Source organism: Peromyscus leucopus, chromosome 15, assembly GCF_004664715.2.
Source record: "Peromyscus leucopus breed LL Stock chromosome 15, UCI_PerLeu_2.1, whole genome shotgun sequence".
In the NCBI taxonomy this organism is placed as follows: Eukaryota; Metazoa; Chordata; class Mammalia; order Rodentia; family Cricetidae; genus Peromyscus; species Peromyscus leucopus.
Window position 1 is genome coordinate 47,423,514 of NC_051076.1, and position 19,674 is coordinate 47,443,187.

A 19,674-nucleotide genomic window follows, 5' to 3' on the forward strand; every position below is an offset into this window, starting at 1 on the left:
CTCCAAAAACACCAGGCATTCCCTGGAAACACACCAGGTGAGTAGGCCAGGAAAAACAGGCAACTCAACACTTATCACTCTCTCCTAAAATCCATAAATATAAAGCAAAAACAAAAATACCCATCCCACAAAGACAAATCCAGAAATCAGCACCTAGACATATATTTACCCCAAAACAAGATGCCTAGATGCTGGGGCAAAAACACAATAACAGCCAGGGAAATATGTCTCTGTTAGAATCGAGCCTTTCTACAACTATGCCCTGATTATTCCAATATAGTTGAAGTACAAGAAAAAAAAAAAAAAACTTAAAAGCAACTATATGAAGATGATAACGGTCATAACAGAAGAAATGAATAAATCCTCTAAAGAAATCCATGAACACACACACACACACACACACACACACACACACACACACACACACACACACACACACACAAGAAGAAATGAATAAATGCCTGAAATAAAGCCAAGAACACATAAACAACAAAAATGGAATAAATGAATAAATCCCTAAAAATCCAGTAAAACATAAATAGTTGAAAGAAACAAATAAAACTGTTCAAGGAAATCTGGGACACTATGAAAAGACCAAACTTAAGTGTAATGATTTAAGCTGTGGAAGGTACTCTGGCAAGTTGGAGTCAAGGTGTACCAATAAGTCATATCATATAACAGATCTCATGTGAGAGGTTAATTGGGAGAGAGTATTCAGAGGCTGCTTCTGAGGAAGTATGGAAGGTAACCCAGACTCAGAAAAATAATGTGGTGAGTATTCACTTTTGTGCAGATATTAGTCATTAAGTAAAGAATAACCAATTTACAGTCCATAGACCCAAAGAGGTTAGGTGATAAAAACGGATTTAGCAGGGAAGCATGGATCTCCCTTGTAAATGGAAATAGAATAGATTTTAGAGGCAGACTTGGCACAGGTTTGGATAGGAGGAGCAGGGATGAGGGATGAGGTAGGAGTGGAGATTAGGTAAAGGTATAAAGTATACTCAGAGACGTCTCATATTGGGGGGCTTTTTGGGAGTTGTGTGGAAACCAGGTTCAGGGGAAAATGCATGTAATCTATCAAAAGGATCCAAATGAGGACTCTGTAATGGGGAATACAAAGTTCAACTGGTCATTTCTTGTTGCCAGGTGAGGCTTCCAGTGGTGGGACTCCTCATTACAGTTAACTGAGTTGTTGGCCTAGAGGGTCCCATGGAAATTCCCAAATGATCCAGGATTTTGCTAAGATAAAGGGTTACTCTCCACAAACTAGCAGCAGGACCCCATTGACAAGGACAACACAACTCAATGAACATAGAGTAGTAGAGCTGGTATGCACATGGGGCCTTCACTCCTGTGTTCTAATGCCTTTGTTTCAGGAATGTACTCCGTAGACTTCTAAAAGAGAAAAGTAGACACCAACCCAGTCATAAAACCTTGGACCTACAATCTGTCTTGCCTGAAAAGTATGCTAGTGCAATGTTGGCACAAAACTTATGGGAATAGCCAACCAATGTCTGATTTGTCCTAAGACTCACTCCATGAAAAGGAACCCACAATAGGCATTGCTAGGTTAACCAAGAACCAAAGAGCAAATAGCCCAGAGACCTAAGGCAAAAACAAACTCAGCTGGTAAAAAAAAAAAAAAAAAAAAAAAAAAAATGTGCTGACTCCCCATGGGAGACCTTGCCTTGGAGGAGGTGGGAATGGAGGTGGGTTGGGGGGAAAGGATGGGGGGGCAAGAGGAAGGAGGAGAGGGGGATTTGTGGTTGTTATGTAAAATGAATAGAAAATTTAATAAAATAAATAAAAAAGATCAATTATAGTTTTAAAAAATGTAGCAATAAAATGACTTACAATAGTACTCTGTTATACTCACAGGTATGTGCTTTATTTGGTAATCATCAGAGAGGTTTTCTCCAGCATCAGATCAGAACAGATGCAGCCAACCACAGCAAGACATTACACTGAGATTGCAACAGAAGACAACTTAGGGGCAAACCAACTAGGAAGAAAAGGTGACTGTGTAATACTACCTTCTACTTCATCCTTTTATTTTTCTATTTTATTTCAACTTTGTACTGGATGTTTTATTTTAGTTTACATTTTACCTAAATAGCTTTTTGTCACGGTGCTTTCATTATCTTTCCTAGCTTAGTGTTTTGAGAGTTGCTGGTATCAATGGCTTTACCAGAGGCCACAAGAAAATACAGCAGATGGCAATTAATAATCCAGGTGTTGACATACCAGAGAAATATTTTCTCATGGAGGAAACATCAAGCAAGGCTTACAGGACCACAGACTCTGGACTGGTTGCTTCCATCTGTAATTTTTGTCATGTGCTACTACATTTCTTCCCTAAAAATAGCTGTGGGTGTTTTCCCACTGCTTGTGTGTTTATCTCATGTACACATTCCATCTATTGGGCATACATATAGCTGTGGATGCTCAGGAAGATGATTTCTGCTTAAGCTGTATAATTTTGATGAATGGACATAATATTAGGATATTTTTCATTACTCAGACTGAAATAGGAAAGTAATAGTATACTTAGTTAAACAAACAGATGATTTTTAGACTTTAGAACAAATTCAAAATAGACTAGTTGCCCTGGAGATGAATTGTACAAGGATAAATTCCCAAGTGTCTGTTGAATCAAAGTCAGGCTATAACATTTAGATATAACCCCTGCAGTAATTGATTTTCTGCATTTACTACTAACCTCAAGATTCTGCAACTAACTCTTTATTGTTTAAATCCTGAATTTCAATGTCACTCTATGTCTGGGAACACTAACCACTCAGAGCTATGTGCCTGCTTTACTTACCACGCCTGGTCAGCATGACCTCACTAACCTAAGAGAAACTGTGTGTTATCTCATTGATCTGTTCCCTATTGCTTGCTCAAGAAAGGCTTTGTGACCTTGAAAATGTAACTCATATTTATCCAGTTTTACTGTGAAGATAGAGGTGTGTGTGTAGGATAGAGATGTGTATGTAGAGGAGAGTGAGTGAGTAAAAAATGAGTGAATGATGTAGTAATGTGTGAAGGAATATACCAGAGAGAAGAAATGTATATAGAAGAGAGATGTGGAGGTATGTAAAAAAGAAATGTAGCTGTGTAATGGAGATGGGCAGCTGTGTATAATGTAAATTTACCCTAGGAGAGAGATGTAACTGTGTGAAAAGAGGTGTAACTATGTACAGAAATATATTACTGTGCAGGAGAGAGATGTATGTATGTAAAGAGATATATAGCTGTATGTAAAGAATGTAACTGTGTGGAGATTTGTTACTATGTAGAGACAAGGAAGATGAAACTGTATAAAAAAGAGATGTAACTGTGTAAAAGAGGTATGCAGTTGTGTGGAGATTGTAACTGTGTGGAATGTAAATATGTGGAAACAGATTATGAGAGATGTTTTAAGACAAAGTAAAAGAGAAAGTTACCATCAGAAAGCATGTGTTTCTTTATTTAGACCTCAGATAGAAAATGTATAACCCTTGCCACATTTGTGGATGTTTTTGGCATACTCTGGTGTTGCCTGGAGGCTGGCACTCTAGTTAGCAGTACTAGTGTGTTCTTTATTATTTATTATTTCTCAAATTTATATATTTTCATTTTTATCCATACCATATTCCCTCTTTCCCCAATTTCAATCCTTTGTCATTTTCCCACTTTACTCTTATCATGTTTATGGCTAAAAACTTATGAACAACATTTTTGACCGTTCATAACATATAATCAATGTTTCTAAACGTTATATGTTCAGAGACACATGTGACGTACACATGTGTCTTCTATTGCAAGTCAACATTGAGAATGCTATCAAAACATGGTATTTGTACCCTGAATCTGCTTTCTTTTGAGGTAGAAATGGAGGAATAAATACCAGTGAAGACTCCTCAGCAAGAAAACACACTAACCTAAAATAAAGGGCCAAAAAGAACAGGGAAAAATAATGAAAAACTGGAGCACATATGTATCCTCAAATAAAAATAAAACACAGAACACACACACACACACACACACACACACACACACACACACACACACACATGCACATACACACACTAAGAAGGAAACCATTCTAAGAGAATTGTAGTCCCCTAAATATCAGAAATCAATGGTAATTAAATAGCAAACATTCTTGGAAATTATTTCAGATCTGTCATTTTGAAAATATCAATGACAATATCTGTGGTTCAAACAGATAATTGCAGTAACAAAATCAATTTAGGACGTAGACAAAAAAGCAGCATAGCAGATTAAAAAAGACAGTGACACAAGGAGGTTTGTTGTTGTTTGTTACCTGTTTGTTTTTTATTATGGAGCAAAATTCATCAAGGAAATTAAGCTTCTTAAAAATAATCAATGATAGACAAGATAAATAAGTTAGTAATTTAAATTTGACATCAATATCAGTAGAAGGAATTACCAATAGAGGAGATTGTTTAGAAAAACAAATTCCAGTGATGAGGACAAGGATGACCAATAGTTCATTCAGACACATGTAAAAAAGTCTTTAATGAATATATGGTTCACCCTTCAGAGGGCTTTAGAACTCATTCAAGAATTCATATCCAAAAATATATTGGTAAGAAAAAAACTTAAATTAATAGTAAGAGAATAGAGGATGTATTCACTGAAATTACAGCAGAAATTTTATAAAATTTAGAGAAATGACTATGCCATAAAAGGAGGTATTTATTAGCCCAAATCTGCTGACCAGAGAGGAATTTCTCCACAACATATTAGTGTCAGTTTGTAAAAAACACAAAGCAAAGAAACAAGGGAAAATGACCAACTAATCTACAAAACCAAACCCATCAGAATAACATCAGACCTCTGTCAGCAACCCTGAAAGCTGAGAGAGCTGGAAATTGTGTATTTCAAGGTCTTGCATCTTTAGATGTGTCTATTCTGGCTGATCTCCAGTGAAATTTTTCTGCATTTAATTTGCTTTCATCTCATGGCTGATGAAGTTTTATTTTCTAAAGTGTCTTTATACATATTTATTGGCACTGAAAATTAGCATATAAAATAATGACTTATTTCATGGCATTTTACACATACTTTGCTCTTATCTATCCTGCTCCAATGCCACTCACCAGTTTTCCTGTCTCCCTACTTGCTTGCCCCCTTCATCTCCTCTAGCGGCTCCCTTTCTGCTTTCATGTCATATCTATTTCATAATGAGGATGCCCCCATAGGCATATATTTGATTGCTCAGTACCCAGTTGGTGGAACTGTTGGGGATGGATTAGGAGCTGTAGCAGGTGTAACACTAGGGCTGAGCACTGAGGTTTCAAAAGCCACCCCATTCTCTGTTAGCTCTTTGTGCCTAATGCTTGTGGACCAAATGTAAGCTCTTAGCTACTGCTCCTGTGCCATGCCTGCCCTGCTTGCTGTCATGATCTCCACCATGATGGATATGGCCTCTTAATTCTCTGGCACTATGAGACCCAAACTAAATATTTTCTTTTATAAATCACCTTGGTCATGGTATTTTGTCAAGGCCATTAAAGAGAAACCAAGACAATGTCTTTTACCAACCTCCATCACTTTTGTTTCTTTTTAGTTTTTTGATCACAACTCCCTACATGTTTGTGTGTTTGACTGTGAATGTGTGTGTTCGTGTTCGTGTGTGTGTGTGTGTGTGTGTGTGTGTGTGTTTGTGTTTGTGTGTGTGTGTGTGTGTACAACATATTTTCTGGACACATTTGCTGAAGTCTCACTCCTCAACTTTGCATTATAAGCAACAGAATCCAGTATTTGAAAATAAGCATACCCACCCCCACCATCTCCTCAATTTATATATCCTGCTGACTTAGGCTCCCAAGTCCAAGTGCTTAGATTACAGGTCTATGCCACAAGCCTGGCTTGCCCATCTGCTTCAAAATGGAAGTCAAACACAGACTCTCTGATCTCACTTGCCACTAAGGAAAGCACATAAGACCCCACAGAGACTGAAGCAGCAACTGCAGGGCCTACACAGTCAGCACCAGGTCCTCTTCATAGATAGTATAGCTATTATCTTACTATTTTCATGTGACTCCTCACTGACTGAGAGGGTCTTTGACTTGTTCCTGCTCTTGGGACTCTTCCTCCTGTTGGGTTGCCATATCTAACATTGATAGGAGAGTTTTGCTTCATTGTATTATGTTATTTTGTCATGTTTGGTTGTTATCTCTTGGAAGCCTTTTTTTTTCTAATGAAAGACAGAAAGGGAGTGTAACTGGAGGGGAGAGGAGGCAAGAGGGGAGGAGAAGGAAGGGAGTAGGAGAAGAAACTATAATCAGGACACATTGTATGAGAAAGTATCTATAGTCAATAAAAGAAAAGGAAGAAGAAAAGTACAAGATTTCTTTAACAAAAATATATAGACCATATTTCCAGTTGTTGTATTTGATTTTTAGAATAGATTGCTTATGTAAAACACAGCCAGTTTTGAGCTACAGTTAAACAGTTACTCATCTCTACCTTAACTTGTATTGCTGTATACTTACATAAAAATATTATGATGAAAACTAAGCACTGGAGGGGAAAAGAACTGCATCATCCACTGCATGTATTTTATACTCTTATTTCTCTGCTTCCCTTAGCACCCATCACGACATCACACCAGCAAAGAATGATGTATTTTTCTCACATAAGCAAAGGAGTTTGCTACTTTGGGACTGAGATTTCCTACTAAGGAGGTGGTGAGGCTAAATGGCCATTTGTTTGGTTTGTACTTTGCATTCACTTTGAAGTATTCACGTTTGTTTTATTTTTAATTGTGTCTGTGTGTAGGACTGGCATGCAATACCTGCAGAGGGCAGAAGAGAGCATCAGGGCAGATGGAAGCTCTTATCTAGACAGGAAGTCTGGAGCAGACACGAGGATCACCCAATGACGAAGAAATGGCTGAGATCTACATGAACAACCTGGACATGAGTGAGAGCAATGAAGGGCAAGGGTCGAGGGAAAGAGAGCCTGTGGGAGCAGGAGATCCCAGCTGATTCAAGAACAGAGAGGGAGAACAAGAAATAGGAGACCACGGCATATGAAGAAACAAAGTGCTAAAGAGGCCCACAGAAATCCACAAAGATACCCCCCACAAAATATTGCTGGCAATGGTCGAGAGACAGCCAGAACTGACCTACTCTGGTGATGGGATGGCCAAACACCCTAATAGTTGTGCCAGAAACCCCATCCAAGGACTGAGGAATCTGGATGCAGACATCCACGGCTAGGCCCCGGGTAGAGCGCTGGGAGTCTAATTAGCAAGAAAGAGGAGGGTTTATATGAGCAAGAATTGTTGAAACCAAGGTTGGATAAAGCACAGGGACAAATAGCCAAACAAATGGAAACACATGAACTATGAACTAAAGGCTGAGGGGCCCCCAACTGGATCAGGCCTCTGAATGGGTGAGACAGTTGATTGGCTTGATCTGTTTGAGAGGCATCTAGGCAGTGGAACCAGGTCCTGTGTTCATTGCATGAGTTAGCTGTTTGAAACCTGGGACTTATGCAGGGACGCTTGGCCCAATCTGGGAGGAAGGGAGTGGACCTGCCTGGACTGAGTCTATCAGGTCGATCTCAGTCCTCAGGGAGGCCTTGCTCTGGAGGAGGTGGGAATGGGGGGTGGCTGTGGGGAGGGGGAGGGGGGCAGGAAGGGGGAAAACAAGGGAATCTGTGGCTGTTATGTAGAACTGAATGGTATTGTAAAATAAAATAAAAGGGGAAAAAAGAGAGCATCAGATATCTTGGAGTTGGAGTTAGAGGTTGTTAGGAAATGTGGGTGTTGGGAACTGAGCTTGAGTCTTGTGTAAGGGCAACAAGTGTTCTTCCCTGCTTAGCCATTTCTACAGCCATGGAAAATAAATGTATTTGGTGGTGGTGGTGGTTTGCTCACTTAATTGATTTTATTCTGTTTCCATCTGATGTTGATTTTTTTGGGGGGGATTTAAATATGACATAGCAGTTTCATTAATTATTAAAACATAATTAATTCATTTTTATTCTCATTTTCTTGCATCTTCCCTCCTAAAACCATTCAATTTGATGTAGTTTTATGCCTTATTTCTTTCTTCAAAGCAATCTATCATAGTTATCTTTTCATTTTGTACCTGTTTTTACTTTGTGGAACCAAGTTTTCCATTTGATAAACCTTTGAGAATCTCTGTTGGTCAATGACATAGCAGAACAGTACCCTATTCCTGATCAGATGCAGAGGGCACTATTCACATGAAGCACATAATGTGCACTACTCATGAATAATGTTGATTTTCTCTTTGGATATTTCAAACAGCAGATAATTTCAAACTACTGGGGTAAAGTATTCAATAAAATATTATAAACAAAATACATAATGTCTAAATTTAATAAGAACAAAATATTGATTTTCTATTATAATTCAATCAAGGAAAAATGCTAAAACAATTTTCCTAATTCAGAGAACAACTGGGCACCCAATGTTTTCTTCAGGCATGAAACAATACATTTAAAACAACTATAGGTGGATTAGTTAAGCAACAACATAGTTCGTGTTAATAGTTTTTACTAAAAAGTAAAAAGAATTCTGTTAATGGGGATGTGATTTTCACTAAGGCATTGAAATTATAAATATCCAATGTATTTAACTATTTTTATGGTCACAACAGTTTATTAAATACATCCTTATGAGGAATCCTGTTAGTTTTTGCCTAGCTAAATCATGGTTCTCTATGCAAAAGATTGTTTTCTCATGCAAAGAGCACTGAAGCAAAGAAGTTATTACAAATGATGGAAAGACTATACTCAGGTTTGCACAATTATGTCTTCTATCTTGCTAATGAGTACTTATCAATTGAAAGTTTCCTACAATTCACTTAATTTGGATATTGAATTGATTATCAGTCAGTAAAGGCACCATATACTTTATATTCTGACTCTCTACTCAGAACTCATGATCTAATCCCTTTTTTTGTTGTCTTTGAACTGACCCTTATGGTGCCTTCCACAAAAATGTCCCATATCACTAATGCATTTGTTCATATTACTTTCTCTTCTGCATCCCAAGCTAAATCTAGCCAAAATTTTAGTTCATTCCTTGTTTTTCATCTGTTCTCTGTTCTGTTATAAATAAATAAATGCACTATTTCAAGCTACTGCTGGTCTATAGAATGTGGAAATCTGTGAGAATTAACGATGTATACATTGAAGAAGAGATCCAACTTATTCACTCAAATATGGAGTTGAAATTTTCAGACATATTGTTGCATTTAGTAGTTATTAAAGATTTGAACATTGGTCATTGTATTATTTGTATCAGATACTTTTGAAAGTATTTTATTTTTTAAAATGTAGTGATTTTATGTGAGCAAGATTAATGTATGAGCTATATTCAATTTACCCCATAACCAAGATATATTTCTACCTAAGCCTCTCTTTTCTATAGTATCTGGAACTTCAATACAAACTTCAGTATCTTGGATTACTTTGGCTAATTACATTATATTAGTTAGCTAGTTATATTAGACTATACTAATATTCTTTTACCTGATATATGACTATATACTCCATGTAGAAATTTAACAAAGGATTTGGCCCTTTGGTTACATATTGTTTTAAGTTTTGCAATAACTAATTTTGGTTTTGTCTAAATTATCAGACTGTGGCAAATGTTCTCCATTTGTTTCATTTTCGCCATGACTGAGAATAATTTGTTTTATTTCTATCAATAAAAATTAAGTTACTGTATTATTTTTATGATGTAAATAAAATTTAATTTGTTGTGTTTTTCTGGTTGTTGTGTTGCCTTATTGTTTCTTTATTTGCTCTACATTTTTTCTTTGTTTTAATAATCATATTAAAGTTGTGGAGACGGCTCAGTTAGTAGGAGTATTTGACCTCAAGCATGAAAACTTCAGTTTGAGTTGCCAAACTCTGTGCAAAAGGCCAGGGATAAGTGAAGTTCCCTGAAACATTTGCACTGGGGACAGAGACAGGCAGATCCTGAATGCTTGCTGGCTAGTCAGCAGCTGAAACAGTGAGCTGCTGGTTCAATGAGTCACCCTGATTCGAGGATATAGGCTGAATTACATGGAGGAAGATACTCAAGAGGCTCTGGCCTCTTCCTGTGTGTACGCATGCATCCATCCACCCACTCGTGCGTGCTACACACACACACACACACACACACACACACACACACACACACACGGAGATGATCATTATCTTCAGTTTCTGCCTGGAAAATATACCTAACAATATGTTTGAAGCTACTTAAGAATTTCATGCATGTGCACAATGTGTTTTGGTTTCATCCATTACCTTCTCCACCATCCAACTCCTCCTAAATCCAACTTTATTTTATTCTGAAATTCAGATTTTCTCTCTCTTTCTCTTTCTCTCTCTCCCTCCCTTCCTCTTTCTCTCTTCCTCCCTTCCTCTTTCCATTTCTTCCTTCCTTCCTTCCTTTCTTTCTTTCTTTCTTTCTTTCTTTCTTTCTTTCTTTCTTTCTTTCTTTCTTTCTTTCTTTCTTTCTTCCTTCCTTCCTTCCTTCCTTCCTTCCTTCCTTCCTTCCTTCCTTCCTTCCTTCCTTTCTTTCTTTCTTTCTTTCTTTCTTTCTAATAAATCATTAAGTCCTAACACTGCTGCCTATATGAACATGAGCTTAGGGCCATCACTGGCAGACAGGTGACCACAATCCTGAAAGAAACTGACTCCTTCTTGCCCAGAAGCTTTCCACAGTGTTCCTTGGGTCTTGTGAAATCAGAGATGACACAGATGTTGCATTTATTTCTGTACACTCCACTGTCTCTTATTCTCTGAAATTTGAATAGTTGTGGATCTTTATATTAGCTGCAATCCACAGCAAAACGTAAGCCTCTCTGATGACGACTGAGATATGCAGTGTGTATAGGGATAATTATTTCAAAGGCAGTTTTATACTATGTCTATTTAGCAAAATCGTAGTAGCAGAATCTCCCTTTGGGCTTGGGGCCTCCCCAGATGTGAGTTGTTGGTTAGTTTTGCAATACCAGGAATGAGCTTTGTCCTGTGGAGCAGGTCTTAAATCCAGTGAAAAGGGAGCTGGGTACCATCAGAAGAATCATGCTTTTATTGTAATGTGCATAACTTACTAGTCCAGTCATTCTTGTACCTCAAAATATTGCCAGATAGGTAAGGAGACCATTGCTGACTGCCCCCCACAGGAGGCCTGTACAGTGTTTCCTGTCATTGTGAACACTATCCCATATTGAATAACATTCCAAATAGGTACCGGCTTGATTTCTTTGTATGCTATGACCCAAGCACAATATTCCTCTTTGTTTGCGAGTATAAAAACTTGCAATTCCACGAATCTTACATTTAATGTCATATTCCTATTATAATCTCCTATATATGGTAAACATTATAATGCCATTCATAATTTTTAACTGTTACTTTTATTCTTTATATTTCATACTCACATAGTGTGTTGTGGAATTCAATAACAAACCAAAGTGCAGGGATATACAATAATAAAATTTCTTTCCAAGTGAGTGATCTGCCATATACTTGCTTTTTCTGTCCTCCTGTCTACATAACTGCAGGCAGATGCACATCACTGAGGTGGCTCTGCTGACCACCACAGGTGCATTTACACAGCTAGAGCTTATCTTTAAGTTTGCTAATTTGGATTGTCTGTAGAAGGGGAAATATAAAATCATATACTTCAAACATTTCATTAGAGTTAGTTCAATTTATTGTATCTGTTTTTAAAAGATGTTAAGTGCCATGGATATGGCTCTCTATGCTGTGAATGTGTTGCTCTGGTTGGTTAGTAAATAAAGTGCTGATTGGCCAGTAGCCAGGCAAGAAGTATAGGAGGGACAAAGAGAGAGGAGAATTCTGGGAACAAGAAGGCTGAGTCAGGAGTCGTCAGCCAGACACAGAGGAAGCAAGATATAAAGATACCGGTAAGCAAGCAATAGTATAGGTGGAATAAACAGAGAGATGAATTGTGGAAAGTGGAAGGCTGAGCCAGGAGACGCTGCCAGCCACTGCCATAAAAAGAAAGATGTAAAGTACCGGTAAGCCACAAGCCATGAGGCAAAGTATAGATGGGTTAATTTAAGATATAAAAACTAGATAACAAGAAGCCTGCAATGGCTATACAGTTTATAAGTAATCTAAGTCTCTGTGTTTACTTGGGTCTGAGTGGCTGCAGGAGCTGGGTGGACACAAAAATACTTCAACTACAGTTAAGAATTAAAATGACTAATGTATTTGACCTAGGACTTAGTCATCAAATACTTTGCTTCTAAATTCATCTGATCAGCTTAGTTCTTTACAGGATAAATAATGCAGCCAGTAAGTTTCTGTTTTTAATATATGTATTAAGATATCATCTCATCACCATGACTCAGTATCTGTGAAGACCTTCTACACATCTAGCTGTATCAAAAATGTCTCTTGACTTGATTTGCACCTGGAAGATGACATTGGCTGCTCTTGGTAATGTCTGACTGCAATTTCTAAAGATTTTAAATTTGTAATTCACAAAGGTTTGACAGGTCAAATATTATCTTTAACAAAATAAAATGGTCAATTATAAAATGTCTATTTAGCATTTCTTCTTTATATCTATTTTTAAATCTATATTTTAAACATCCCACTAGCTGTGTTTCCATTCTTATGTCATCTTGCCAAATACCCTCACAGAAGTTAGATCCTGCTTCTAAGATATCCTTGACTAAAATTAGAAAGAAGGAAGGTTACAGGTCTTCAACATTTTGAAAGATATGTAAGTGAATTTCCCAATATTATCCTTCTCCCTGTCACATATATCCTTTACCAACTACTTGTAATGCATGGAATTTATAGGACAATATTATCATATAATACTGGTTTGGACTTACACATTCACAACAAGAGATCCACAAGAAAGGAGGATACAAGGTTCATCTCTTTTAGAAAGCAAGAGAAAATATTTTCTATCTTCTCTCCGAAGCCACAAGAATGGTAAAAAGCAAGTGGAGAACCTCAAAGTAGATACAAAAATCAATTCTATTTGGATGAATAACAAGGAGCAAGTGCACAATTATAGTTTGTCTTATCTTTAAGAGACCATTTACTGAGAGGATTTCTCTCAATATAGCTTGGCTTATTTTGTGTGGTTTTTGGCACCTAAGTATGCTGCAGCATGCTGATACTCCAGAAAATATGAAAGTATTTGTCTTTCAGAAATAAGTACAGACTTAACAGTAAGTTATCTATTTACATCGAGACAAGGATAAACAAACTATAAGAACATTACTTTAGATAGTAAGGAGAGGCAGTCTCTTAAACCATAGATGCTGCATTCACAAATAGAGAGGACTATTGCCCGAAGGAATCACTACACTTGCATCTTATTGCCAAGTCTGCTGCATGGCAATAGCTTGTGTTCATAGTCTATATTCATTGAGATTTGTTTTGGTGTTATATCTTAAAATCAGCTAGTGAGTCTTAGTTTTAATCAAAATATGTTTGTAAGTAAATAATAAAAAGACTATTTGGAGAACAAAGGATGAATAAAGGCCCCATGGATGCAACTACTTTTAACAGATATTTACCTACATTATCTTTAGGTAACAATTTCAGTAAAAAATGTAGATTAAAAAATGGAACACATTTGTCATATTTATCTAAGTTGGATCTTAATATTTCAGTAAATATTTCAATCAAATAGATCACATAATTTTTATTTTTTATCAGAAAATATTTTGAGCCAAATATTGTACTATACATATCTTAGGTTTAAGTGAATGAATTAATCCAGTTCTTTGGAAATATTATAAGAAATATTTGTGTGTGTGTGTTTAATGAAGAATGTGATTCCCAGATTGTACAACATGATGAAAATATCATAGTTTCAAATATTATAAAGAAACTTCGAGAGGTGGCATTGTGTTTAAAACCATAAACTGCTCTTTCAGTGGACATGCATTCTATTTCCAGCACCAACTTGGGGCAGCTTATTAAGGGCTTTAACTCCAGGTCCAGGAACTGACTACTCTGGCCACCATGGGCACTGTCAGTTACATGCACATCACTTCGAATAGACTCACACAGTTATACATATTTAAGAACATTAAAAATAAAAACAATAAAGCCAGTTTTGAACCTAAGTGGTGCCTGGACTGTTTTCTTACTGAATATTCTAGTCTTTTTTTTAACATTATATTACTCTCCAGTACTTGGTCATTTAGGATCTGTCCTGTACTTGCTGTGGTTAAGGAGTTCAGTTGAAAATGGCATATGTCCTTTCTAATTAGCCATTTTTGGATGGAGCCTGTGAATGGCACTAATCCTTTCTATGACATTAGGGAAAATCCAGAAGAAGTTCATACACAGTAGGATTGCAGAAGGAGGACATTGTGGATCAGAGGTAACACTTCTCTGAAAAGTGCTTCTAGAAGTTTTTATAGGTGTTTATTACCATATATTCTAGCTGTTATTTGGGGAATAAGACAATCTGGTCAGCCCAAGCTGTCTCTCTTTCTGTTTTGTGGTCCAAATGAACTGTTTTTCTCTGCCACACAACATTATTTCCAGTGCAGTAACTGAAACCACTTCAATCCTAGGAAGATTAAATCCTTTCCTCCTGTGGAAGGTACTCAATACAGTGTGTTCATCATAGTTTATCAATATGCTTTATTTTCTCCAGTACATATATTACCTGTGTATGTGCACACATGCACTACACACACACACACACACATACACACACACACACACACACACAGAGAGAGAGAGAGAGAGAGAGAGAGAGAGAGACAGAGAGAGAGACAGAGAGAGAGACAGAGAGAGAGACAGAGAGACAGAGAGAGACAAAGAGAAAAAGTGTGCATATTTTTCTCTCATATGTGTGATCTGGATCTATTAATGTAAACATGTGACTCTTACTAGAGTTGCCATTGTTTGGTTTCATATTCCCCACAAATTATGGAGGGAAGGGAAGGCTATAGGAACAGAAACCATGTCTTCACAGTCAATATGGTTTTAATAACTAGTAAGAGACACTTGTATACTTTCTTTAATGCCCCTGATTATGCTCAGAGGTATTGGGATACAGCTGGGGGAATGTAGTTTATAATTCTTCAGTGTTAAGAGTGTGAAGGAATAAAAAAAGGAGAAGGAGACTGGAGAAAATGAGAGGTAAAATACATAGGTTAGAAGTAGGAGTATTTGTTTCAGATAAGGTAAGGTAAATATAGATACCTTACCTTATAGGTAATATAGATAAGGTAATATAAAATAAATTCAGATGAAGATAGCCATAACAACTCATTTAGAAAATGTATGCCAGAAATGAAACAACAAAATCAATAAAAAACAAAAGTGTAAATAAACAGAAATAAAATGAAATAGAAAATAATTATAACATTATTCAGGAAAATGCAAATTATACCTGAGGAGTCAAAGTGAATTTGCTTTTGTACCTCTAGAAGATGACAGTAGCTGGTATTTCTTTTTATATCAGATAAATGCATATGGTTTTCTCCAGCCATTCAGTTGTCTGTTGTAGCTGACTGTGTTTGTGGAGAGAGTGCTGCTGTTATCTTAGTAATTCAAACAAGTCAGAACACTGTGTCCTCCCTGTGCAATGGTGCTTCTGGGTTGGACGCAGCTTTTTTTTTTTCTTTTTTTTTTTTTATCTGTAGAGTTTGCCAATCCCAGACCTACACTCTTCCCGACCTATTAGACCCTGTTCCTGGTGCACTGAAGACTGTTTTCATGGCCCAAACCACTGAGAGTGAACTGAATTTGTATTTATTGCTGGGGATCCTCCTCCTGAACGCATTCTGTTTGTCATTATCACCCTGGAGTTCTAACGCAAAAACTATCACCCTCTGAAAGATAGTGCCAGGGTTATCACACTTCTTATGTTATAGTGGTATCATAAAATGTAAGTAAGTAGCAGGGCTGAAAATTTCCATACATTCTTCAAGCTGGTCCCATAGAGTGTGTGTGGGAAATATCATGCCTATGCTCTCACACCACTGTCCCACAACAGCTTGGCAGCCAGTATTTCCGAACTGCCTTTCAACTTGTGGTTACCCAGTTCAGTAATTTTGCACTTGGGCACTCCTACAGTGTGCATACTTAGTAAAGGACAGCATCCCGTTGACCATGGTCCTCACCCTCACTCTTGTCCAGAAGCAATGCGTATAGCACATTTGCACACCAGAATGGGATGTGAAGAGCTCACCTCAGCTCAGCTATGTTCTTTGCATCACCCTCCTCCTTTTTCAGCCTGCTTTTCACAGACTAACACTCAGATTTTCTGCTCTTTCTTGCACTCTTTTTTCCCTTCACCAGGGTCACAGAGAGGTGGCTTTTAATCCAGCATCTTATCAAAATCCCCTACAGGGAGGTTGCTTACACATAATAGTAAAGACAAAACACCTGGTGTTTATAATCCAAACAGGCAAACTTTAAAAGAAAATTGTCTATAAATAAAAATGCAACTTAAACTGAGACTGTGTTCAAGTATTTCTAAGAAAAACAGTCTAAAATTAGATCTAGTTACATCTAGAGATGATTTTCTAAACTAAATTTCTCTGAGTTTGTGTAATAAAGGAGACATTCAATTCTTAATATAATTTCAACTTAGATATTTCATAGTTCTAAAAATTATAAATTCAGTCAACTATAATTAATTCCACTCAAAAAAGATGGGGTACAGAATATTCATAATAAATTTATCATCTAAAAAAGTAATACAGATAATTCCATAGCGTATTACATTTAACTGTAAGTAAAAGAAGGAAAATAATTAAGATCTTTGCTATAAAGCAAATCCATTGTCTTCATTAGAAGTTAATTTATTCTTAACCAATAATCATGTCTAAGAGAAATGTTTTCAGAGCTTTGTAGTATTGGCACTGAGGTAATTTTTTGTTTGTTTGTTTACTTTTTAATAGTCACAATAATTGTGCTGCATTAAGAGGTGGGAAGATGGCAAATTTTCTGTCAGTTTTTTTGCATCAAAATTTCATTGAACTACATTAGGTAATGGCATCTCACTGTAACACTTCACAGCTAGTAACTTCAAAGACAGCACTTATACATCCTTAGTTTAAGTCTAAACTTAAAAGAGTTTTCATACTGTGAAACTGCAGTGATCAAATCACAGTATGCATGTAACCCACAAGTTAAAAAAAAAACAATCAGAAAGAACAGAGTGGTTTAGAGAAATACCTGCTCCTACAGCTCTGTGAAACATATCAGGATAAAAAATAGTTTTTCCAATGAAGCCTTTGGTAATGCTGGATATCCAATGTAAACGGATCCATATCTGATTCTGATCAGTTGCAAACACTCATTGATGAAAACCACTAAAGATCAAGAAAATGCAAACCAGAAAAAAAAAAGTGGAATTGCCTTGATGTACTAAAAATGGCTATTGTAAAAATTAAAAAAATAACAAGAAGTGTGGATAATGACATAAATAAAAGTGAACTCATAAAGTTTAAGGAAATGAAAATTACTAGTGTCATTTTGGAAAGCAAAATTAGTGTAGATGTTCCACACACACACAAAAAAAAAATTATGATCAAACAGTCCCACTTTTGGAAGAACCATCATAATAATTGTGTGTGTGTGTGTGTGTGTGTGTGTGTGTGTGTGTGTGTGTGTGTGTGTGTGTGGTGTGTGTGGCATGAGTAAATTACCATAAATATAAAAAAATTTAATGTTGAATGACACAGCAATTTAAAATGCATATGGAAGACTGTCACAATTGTTTGCATTGTTTATTTTATCTATTTACAAATACCTAGTCCTTTCTCTTCCCCTTATCCTTTTTTGTGTTTATTTGTGTATATACATCCCCAAAGAATTGAATTGGAACTCTCAGCTACTTGAGTTGCTCTGACCCAGAGATGTGAAAGGGTGAAGTGTTGTTTAAATGGGGGAACAATTCTTATTATAATTTTTTTTAAGATTTATTTATTATTTTTGAAGTTTTTGTGAAAATTCTCATTTCCATCTTTTATTCTAAAACTAAAATAACCAAATTGTTGTCATTCCATCAAATTTAGACCTATAATGAGAAAATTTGTGAGGTGGAGTCCAGCCATGAACAGTTAATAAAACAAAGTACCAAGAACAATTGAACAGAAACAAGACAAAGCATTTTGGCTATCTCAAACCTTTCATATTCTAAATTTTGTCCTTTTCTTATTTACACACACACACACACACACACACACACACACTCCACATAAAGTAGATATGTAGAAATACTGTATTACAATTTTAAAAACTATAGTATTTATATTTATTGTATATTTATTTGAGGTATAGTATATATTGATGTAAAATGATAATCATTAGTATTTAAATATATAAGAACAATTATATTAATTATTAAAAATATATACAATTTTTAAAATTCCTTTCCCATAGAGTGGATACATGATATTACTTGCCTCCCAATATATAACATAAATAATTCTGAATTATTTCTAGATACAGATTCATATATCACAGGAAGGGAAATAGTTTAGAAGCATCCATAGTAGCAATGACTAGAGAATATTTCCTTAGTTAAAAACTTGCAGTATCTTTAATAAAGCACATGCAGAAGGCTGCTAATTCTGTAAGGACATGGCAAGCATCTTTGATTTCTGCCAGAGATGTGGCTGCTATGGAGAAGTTGCTTGGGATTTTGTAAACAAATATGAGAACACCAAGAGCTGAGAGCTGAGCTGTATTTCCTTCTATATCAGTGTCTCTGCTGAACCTCTTTAAAGAGACTGTGTCCTCATTCAGAAGTGAAACTTGAGTTGCGCTGGATATAGATGAAATAATTTCTCTGTAATATAAGATTTTAGAATGATTGTATGAAAATATAAATAAAGCAAATATACAGGCCCACATCCTAAAGTCATAAGGAAAAATTTAGACATGAAAATACATAGAGAATACAAATCTAGAGCCCTGGTTAAAAACAGAAAAAGAAATGGTCTGAAGAATGACCTTCACTATGGTCAAGGCTTCCGTGTTCTTAGGTACTCCATCTGAATTTTCTGCACTATGGTTCAGTAGCATAGCCCTAGATGATGATAGTAAATTATCCTTTCTTCCTAGGTAGACAATGTATTACTTCTAATTATAGGCATTATAACAAAGCCTAAAGGGAATAAACATTCTGCAACTAATAAAAAGGTAGCCAAACAACATGAATACATTTCCAATAAAATATACAATATAATGATGTATTGACTTACATTTTTATATTTAATTTTACATGTAGCTTATACTCTCAAAAAATTAAGATATACAAATATTTGAAAGCAAAACATAGTAATTTATTACATTAGGTTTAAAACAGAATCTATCAAATACTTCTAAACACAGGCTACTTTGAATTCACAATATAATACTTGAAAGAATTTTAAATTTATGTAGAATATATTCTTTACTAACTTTCCTTTTTTATTTTTAAGTAGCAGTGTGCATCTTGAAGCTATATATGTAATGGAAACTGCATAGTTTACAATAAAATTAGGCAATAAGTTCCACTTCAAGACTATGATAAATTTATCATTTTGTGAAAATTTTACAAATGTTCATAGCAAGCCAACTTGAATTAAGTTAAATGTGCATTGTATATCAAGCACTTCTAAGACACACTACTTTAATATGTAAGCAACAGTCAAACGTAGTATA